Genomic DNA, 9,594 nt, shown 5'->3' on the forward strand with positions numbered 1-9,594 from the left:
TGTTGATTCTCTGTTTGGCTTAGTTTTTCGGATCTTTGTTGTGGAGGGACGGCGTGGTGCTTCTGCCTAGACCGCCATCTTGCCGGAGACTCCTATTTAAACTTTTTTGACTACGTCCGCAGTAAATATTTGTTAAGTACACATATGACTATGCATAAGTTAAGCTATCTATTTGTATGCTATAACAGAGACATATAAAATAATAATGATTTAATTAAGAAAGAAGGCCATTTCTCTCATGTAAATTTCCAAAGAGGAGGCCCAGGACTGGATTGTTAACCTGTTATTGCAAGGGGCCGTAGGGTCGATTCCTACACGTATTGACCCCATGTGTCAGAGTAGAACTGCCCCATGGGGTTTCCTAGGCTGTAATCTATACATGAGCAGATTGCCAGGTCTTTCTTCTGTGGAGCTGCTGGATGGGTTTGAATCACCAACCTTTTGGTTAGCAGCCGAGCTCTTAACCATTATGCCAACAGGGCTCCTGATTGTTGACCTAGTGAGGTTCCTTCTATCTTGGTGTCCTTCCTTTCTGATCAGACCATTTTGTTTTTCAAAACGGGTAGTTCACCTCCTATCGTCATATCCACACTCAGTTGCCAAAAGAAGGCAAAAGAAAAGGGGAGGATATATGCTTTCCCTTAAATGACATGCCCCAGAAGCTCTACATATCACATCAGTTCATGAGCCACATCAAGGTGCAAGAGAGCCTAGAAAATGCAGGCTTTAGCTGGGTGGCCATGTGCCTAATTAATATTCTATTACATGTAAAAAAGGTATGTTAGTTAGGGTAAGGCTAGTTATCATTATTGAAAAAATATGAGGCACTTTGTCCTAGCAATTAGTGCTGCTGTAACACAAAACACAACAAGAGAGTGAATTTAAAGAATAGACATTTATTTCCTCACAATTCAGGAGGCTAGAAGTCCAAATTCAGAGTATGGCTCTAGGGGAAGGTCTTCCTTGTCTATTTCAGCTTCTTGTAGCTGTCAGCAATCCTCATAGATGCATCTGTCTCAATGCCTGTCTTCTTCTTCCTGTGTGTGTCTCTGTGTTAATTCTACTCCTTTTATAACTCAGAAGTCATTAGATTTAGAAACTTCCCTACCTGGGTATGACTTAGTTCACATAACAAAGAAAACCCTATTTCCAAACAGGATCATATTTGCAGGTATAGGGGCCAAAATTTCAATACTGTACATATTTTTGTGAGCCACAATTTGATCTATAAAACACTCCAATGTAAAATAGATCAAACACAATAGAACCTTTTTTGTGTCTGTCATTTGTTCTGCCATCTTCAATACATGCCTTCCATTGCTGGGGGTAGAGAAGTGAGAAAACGAGAATGGAGAAGTTGTTTATGTTTCGTAAACACCTTGGCAAATATATGACAGATTCCATGTGTCACTTTCACTTGTATCCATTGGCAATAAGTACTTATATAATCCTCCCTGATGCAAGAAGGTCTAGAAAATGTAGTCCCTGGATGGGTATCCACTTCCCAAGATCACTTCTGTACTATGAATGAGACGCATGAATTTTGGAGTAAAGTTTGTTAGATTTGCAACGTTAAAAGATAATGGATATTGAAATCTATTTCAATCTTTGCCCTAGTTGCCCATTTGGTCACACTTCTCATTCATAGTTATAAGATGCTATATTATGGGATTTGGACAGTGTTAGGTAGAGAAGAGGAGCAGGCTGCAGCTAGGGAGGTTTGGGGTCAGAGACTGGCCCTCTTTGTACCATCACATTATAGCATGGATATCTGAAGAGCATGAGGATTCTAAATTCAAACCTGGCCCTCTGGGTCGTTATGAAGGTATATTTGTCAAGACTGCAAAATAGAACACATTTTAATGCTGTATAATGTTTAAATAGGTAGACATATGATATGTAGACCGCTATTTAAACCCTTTTCCTGGGCCCTGCAAAGGTTAGGAATGGAATTTTACAGAAAAATGAATTTTCTGGGAAAACTTGATGAAACAGTGTTCATGCATTGGATAAAATTCAGCAAATACTTATAAATACATGGCTGATTTTGCAAGAAAGGAAATTTTCTAAAGTCACAAAAATACAAAGAGATGGCAAATAGAAAAGAAAGCCTATGAGACATGGAGGATATACTGAGAATTATGTTCTACTTCAAAGAAGAGAATAAAGGGAAAAGGGGAGAAGCAACATTTTTTGACGAAATAATGTCTGAGAACTTCTGGAACCGATAAAAGACACAACTGTGCAAGTCTGGAGAGCTCAACAAATTCATAGCTCGTAAATAAAAACTAATCCAAACCTAGACTTACAACAGTAAAACTTCAGAAACAAAAGAGAGACAAAGAATCTTCAAAGCAGTCATAGAGAAAAGACATAATACGCACATAGAATAAAAGTGTGACTGACTAGAGACTTCCTACAGCAAAAAAAGGAAGACAAAAGATAGTAGGAACATACCTTCAAACTTCTGAAAAAAATAAAATAAAATGCCTCTCAACTCAGAATTGAATACAAAGATAAACTATAATTCAAAAGCAAGGGCAAAAGAAAGACATTTTCGGACAAAGGTGAATAGTTTACCACAAACGTTGTTGTTGTCATTAGCTGCCATCCAGTCCATACAACCTTGATAAAAGAATTTATTCAGAAGGAACAAATGGAATGCAAAAAGGAATGAAGAGCAAAGAAAATGATAAACCCGGGTAAATTTAAACAAACATTGACAGTAAAAATTGATAATCATCATCATAATGATAATGCCTAATTTGAGGAGGTAAAAAAAGGAAGTTGAAATTATAATCTTGAAACGAATGACATATAAGACTGGTGAAGAGATTATAAATTTTCTAAGGTCCTTTTTTTGGTTCAGGAATATTACAGAGATATAGATTAACATCAAATTTTAAGTTAAACATGCATGTAAAAATTATACAGGGATTTATATAGGGAAGGTATTTTCAAAGTCAATTGAGGGGAAAACAAATTTTAAAATTAAAATACCAATTTTTAAAAAAGAAGGCAATACATGAGGAGGAAACGTCTTAGGAAAAATATGTACAAAAATAAAATACACAACAATATGGTGGAAATAATTGCAAAGATTAATATATTATTAATCATTGTTTATGAGATACTGAGCTTCTGTTAAGGGAGATAGAAAAATTTGGAAATGGATAATGGTGATAGTTACACAACACGATGAACACAATTAATGTCACTAAATTATACATGTGAAAAGTTGAAATGGTAAATGTTTTGTTACAGACATATTTACTACAAAAAAATTAAACTGCAAAAAAAGAGATAAGAAATTAATCAATACAATAAAGCTAATTATATTCTTTTCCAGTTAAAAAATTAAATTAAATTCAACCATTGAAAGGAAAGGATAATTAGATTGATAATGAAACAAAATCTAGCAATATCATTTACAAAAAGATACATCTAAAGCATAGGGCATAGTCCCATAGAACCAGGTGCCTACAAGAATATCTGAGAAACAATTTAGAAAATAATTATAGGATAATTATAGGACAGGTTATAAGAGTAAAATAACCTTTGGGTATGTCTTTAAAATGCCATACACATTTTTAGAAATAATTTTTAGAATTCCTTTAAACAATAGCATTTCCTGTGCCACTAAAAGAAATGTATATACTGACAGGTAAAAGGAAAGAAAATATTAACATCTCTATTTTTTGTTAGTTTTGATTTCTGAAAAAACATACATATATATATGTTTTAATAAGAACTTTACCTCCCTAAATCAAAACATTGAGGCACTACTGTTTTCTTAATAGCACATTTTCTGCCCTAAGTATGAATGAATATTATATTGTTGCTACAATAAGAAATAACTTGACAGGCAACTTCAATATTCATTCAATTATCATTTTAGAATTTGTCTAGAGATTGCAAAAGAAATAAAATTTCAACTAGGAATAACTAAAATATATATAGTCACATTTTTGTTCATAAATTATGTTCGGGGTCAACTGAAGATTAATATAGTAACTACCTATAAATTTGACAGATAGAAAAATTACTATTTGTAACTCATCTAGCTCGCAAAAAATTAGTAACCACAAATGAGTGAAAAGGTATCATTTTAAAGACGGAAAATAGCATTTTTTTTTATTTGCTAGAAAAGTAGTCATCATTGATTGATCTTTTCAGGAATGTACTACATCTGTTTCCAGAAATGCAATTAAAAATTTAAAAAAATTTTTTTCTATGCTTTCATGTATAATATATACAATGTAAGTGACAGTCTTGAGTGCTACAATAAATAAAGTGATTCTAAGAATATTTTGTTGTTGTTGTTAGGTGCTGTCGAATCAGTTCCAATTCATAGCAGCCCTACGTACAACAGAATGAAATACTGTGCCATCATCACAATCATTGCTATGTTTGAGCCCATTGTTGCAGCCACTGTGTCAATCCATCTCACTGAAGGTCTTCTTTCTCGTGACCCTCTACTTTACCAAGCATGATGTCCTTCTCCAGGGACTAGTCCCTCCTGATAACATGTCCAAAGTACATGAATGCTTTACTTCCTCATATTTAAAGTAATTAACATTATTATGTTATACCAACAGGATAATCTGAGGGTAAACTAAAAAAAAAACCCTGTTGCCATCGAGTAATTTCGACTCATAGCGACCCTATAGGACAGAGTAGAACTGTCCCAAATGATTTCCAAGGAAGGGCTGGTGGATTCTAACTGCCGACCTTTTTGTTAGCAGCCCAGCTCTTTAACCACTACAACACAAGGCTCCATTCTAAGGGTAGGGATTAATAATCCCTGAATGACAGAACCCACAATTTACTTACCTGTAGCATGGTTTAATTCAGGGTTTCTCAATGTGGGCACTATTGACATTTTGGATGGGAAAATTCTTTGTCATGGGGGGTGGGGAAGAGGGTAGAAGGAGGACTGTCCTATATACTGTAGGATATTTAGCAGCATCCCTGGTCTTTACCCACTAGATTCTAGTAGTACGCCTCCCCAGTCATGACAGTCAACAATGTCTACAGAAATTGACAAATGTCCCCTGGGGGACAAAATTGCTCCTGGTTGAGAGTAGCTCATTTGAATATTTTTTAGCTCATTTTCTTTAAGTTTTTTCTTATATTTATTCAGTTTTCTTATATTTCTTCAGTGTTTTATTTACTTCATGGAAAACTATATATATGCCCAACATATAGCCCAAAAAACTTAGTATAATACAAGATTGACACCTTCAATGGAAGTAGTGATTTCTATATCAAGTACATTTTTTACAGGGTGTTTTAAAAGTAGATTGAAACATTTTTAGTTCTCTAATATGACTACTAAGGAAGCTCATTAGCGTTCTTTTTGGCTGGCTTTATATATTAGTTAGAAATCATGGTTGCAAATAGAATTTCACTGCAAATGTAATTTAAACAGAGGGCAGTTTGAGGATATCTCTTGTAACCCAAGGGCAAGATAAGTAGCTGGGCTATCTTTTACAAGCTGGGATAATTTCAGGCCTGGGACTATTCTCATCCTTCTTATTTCTCTTTATATGCCTACTTTACTCTTATATTTTAAAGTTTTTATTATGTAATTTTCAAATATACACAAAATTAGATGGAATAGTGTAATTAATACCAATTAATAGTGTAATTAATACCCACGCACCTATAATTAAATTTAGCTTAATCAAATATAACATTCTGCCATTCTTGTTTATCTCATACTTCTCTTTCCATTTCACTCTACCTCACTCTCTTGGTGTATATAAAAGAAATGCTAGACATCATATCATTTTATCCTTTCATTAGTAAATATTTCTGTATATACTGCAAAAAGATAAACTTTTTTGTAATATAACCACCATTCTATTATAACATGTAAATTAAAAATAGAAATAATTTCTTAATATTTTCAAATATTCCTTTAATATTCAACTGTCTCTAATCATCTCTTAAATGTGTTTTAATAACTGATTTGTTTGAATCAGGATCCAAACAAGTTCAATACCTAGCATTTGGCTTAAACCTGTTTCAATCTATAACAATTCCCTCCTTTTTTTTTCCCCCTAGTCCCTCTGATTTGTCAAGGAAACCAAGTTATTTGTCCTATGAAATTTTCTGAACTATGTGTTCGACTGGCTGTATTCCCTTATCATTTAATGTTCCTCTCTCTACTGTATATCTTGTAATTTGGTATTTAGATCTAGATGCTGATCAGATTCAGGTTTAATTTTTGGTAGGAATACTTCATAGGTCATACTGTATAATTCTTATTGCATTACATCAGGAGGCAAAAGTGTCATGTAGGCTCTTTTTTGCAAAGTTAAGTTAGTTCCCCATCTCTGCTTCATTCTTCTTTAAATGTCTAATTGTCCAAAATTAAGTATTTAGCATTATGTGGCTTTAGGATTATTATACACAAGGTCGCTATGAGTCAGAGGCAACTTGGTGGCAACTAATACGTTTAGTATATGCAAGTATTCCATATTGACTAGTTCTCTTTAAAATCACAACACGTCTAGTGGACCCGTTATCAATGATTCTCTTTTTTGGAATGGATTCTAAATTATGTTTGAGCAACAACAGCATTATTGGAATAAGTGGATAACTTTCCAAATATTATGTGAACAGGCTAAAACTCATTCAAATGTATAACTGCTAGGAAATTTGTTTAAAATAAAAGTGTCATGGCCTTCTAATCACACTATATAGCTGGTGACAAGATTAATAATGGTCCTGTAGATGTGACTAGTACTTTAGACCTTACTAAGCTGTTTCACATTCATAATTTCATTCCATTCTCCAGACAGATGAGACGTGTTTCTGGAAAGCTGGCTGGCACATCCAGGACGGATGTGGAACTGAACTCCTACCTAAGAGTCCATCTGTTGTCCCTAGCAGAAGGGGGTTGACAGTTAATAAAGTAATTGTCTCATTAATGAATGCATTATCTTTACCAGACACTGCTTACTCAATTTTAATAATCAACTTTAAAATATGAAAATGTAAGTGGCAAAATTAGACTGGGCCTCAATGGATGATACTATCAAAATGGGCAAAAAAATATCAGGACTCACAGACTGGAAGGGACTTTCAGGATGATCCATATCATACTTTCGAAGAGATAACTGAGACCCAAAAGTGGAAAATAAAGAAGAGGCGATCATCTGTGTTGTTGTTTTTATTTTTATTAATTTATAATCAATTATTAAGAGTCATTATCTGTAGTATTACATAAAATGTAGTATTAGCCAAAGCTAGACTGCCACATTAAAAATTCAAAATTAGATCTTTGTGAGAAAATGTTGACAGAAGTCCTGTCAGGGAGATGCATGCACTAATTCTTAGGCAGGCTGTTTCAAAAAGACAGGAAAAGAGAAAAAATAAATCAAACATATGGATACCCATGCACAGAAGAAAGATTGTTTAATGCCATTATATTAAATGTAACTATATAAACTCTGTTTGATGAATACTTGAGGGTCTTGTACATTCAAGGATCTAAGCTGGTGCCGTAGAAGCCGTAGCTGTGGATTAGACATAGTGCTTCACCTCAAGAAACACATAAGTTAATAAGAAATGTGATAAATGCACAAACCATGGAAATAAAATGCTGAATGTTATGTTGTTATTGTTAGCTGCTGTCAAGTTGGCCTGCAACTCATGGCCATGCCATGCTCAACAGAAAAAATGTTGCCCGTCCTGCGTCATCCCCATAATCAGCTGCAGATTGGACTGTTGTGAAAACTAGAGTTTTCATTGTCTGATTTTTCAAGAGTAGATACCCAGGCCTTTCTTCCCAATCTGTCTTAGTCTGAAAACTCCACTGCAACCTATTTAGCACCATCGTAATATGCAACCTTCCACTGACAGATGGGTGGTGGCTGCGCGTGAAGTGCATTGGCCAAGAATCAAACCCAGGTTTCCCAAATGGAAGGCAAGAATTCTACCACTGAACCTCCACTGTCCCCATGCTGAATGATGTATATTAAAAAGTTATAGGTAAACATGATTAATGTAATCGTAATCTCTAAATTGTACACCTGAAAAATGTTGAATTGGCAAATGTTCTGTTATATTTTTACAGCAATAAAAAAAGAAAACAAGAGGACTTCCAGCAAAATGGCGCTCTAGGCAGAAGCACCACGACATCCCTCCACAGCAAAGATCTGAAAAACTAAGCTGAACAGAGAAAATGACAATCCTGAAACCCTAAAACATCAAATGAAGAGATAAAGAACTCAGCCAAGCACCAAATGGAGTGAGAAAACTGACAGAGAACAGAGAGTGAGGAGAGATTCATGCAGAGGTCCCCTATCAGCTAACGTACTGTGGATCCGCCATCTTGGACTTCTATCAGAGACCACCAAACAGGGATACGAGAAAGCAGCTTCACGGAGCTTCCAGAGGGAGACAAAACAACCAGTAATTTGCGATATATGCTTTCCCACCCCACCCTTCTTCACCCCCACTCAGACTTCTCTGCTTCCCACAGCCACAATCTCTTGTCCGGGAAGCACCAGCTGCTTGGATTCCACCAACCCGAACAGGCCGGCTCTATGAGTGCCATTTGTTGGTTGCTGGTGTTGCTTTTTTCCACTTCTTTTGATTTCTTCCTTACCTCTCACCACCTCCCCCTCCTTTCGCTCAAATACCTGGCTCCGTGTGCCATCTTCGCTTCTTCCTGAGGGGCTGCAGAGCTCCATTCGAGTATGGAGCTACTTCCCAGTCTGGGCTGCCACGCTGCTGGGATCCTGGGGCTTTTGTTCGTTCGTTTGTTTTGAATTGTTTGTCTGTTTTCTTTTCCTTTTCTTGAGTTGGGAGCACGTTCTGGCCAGGCATGCTGCATGGTTTGGAACCTACCCCCTCGGCTTGCACAGAAGTGCAGAGGGATCCCTGAGGACATTTCTTTTTTCATTGGCCTTTTTTTTTTTCAGTTTTTTTTGGGGGCTTTTCTTGTTCTTTTTGTTTGTTTGTTTTCTTTTCCCTTTTTGCCTTTCTTCATTACTCAGTTTCTCTTCTCTATCTTCCCTCTCTTTCTGATCCCTGAATACCTGGTGTTGTATACCTCTATGCCTTCTAGCCAGGTTGTACTACAACACCTGAGAACAACTTCCCCAGACCTCATAGCCACACTGGTGGGATCCCTTGGAATGCTGCTGTTCTTTTCCCTTTCCAATTCTTATTTATTCAGTCTTTTCTTTTTCTTTCTTCCTTTCCCCTTTTTGTTTTTCTCCATTTCATAGCCTCTCATCTCTCCACTCCAATGACAAGCTCCACTAGCATTCTTTTTTGTTTGTTTGTATGTTTTTGGCTCCTGTTCATCTCTCCCATATCCATCTTAGCCCCACACATAACAATCTCCCCACTACATCCAGCCTACCTGCACTTAACATCACACCGCCAAGCAGCACAGGCACGGCCTACTGGAATCAGCTCTGCACTGATTACCAACGCGCCCTGGTGGCTGTAGTAAGTGCCACAAACAACCCGTCCCAGTAACTCCTCTTCAGCTAGACCTGCCCTGCCATATCATATCTGAGTGACTGACCCTGCCAACTGGAGAAGGAGGCGAAAAGTATTGCATCCACAGAC

The sequence above is a fragment of the Trichechus manatus genome, unplaced genomic scaffold (genome assembly GCF_000243295.1).
Source record: "Trichechus manatus latirostris isolate Lorelei unplaced genomic scaffold, TriManLat1.0 scaffold00125, whole genome shotgun sequence".
In the NCBI taxonomy this organism is placed as follows: Eukaryota; Metazoa; Chordata; class Mammalia; order Sirenia; family Trichechidae; genus Trichechus; species Trichechus manatus.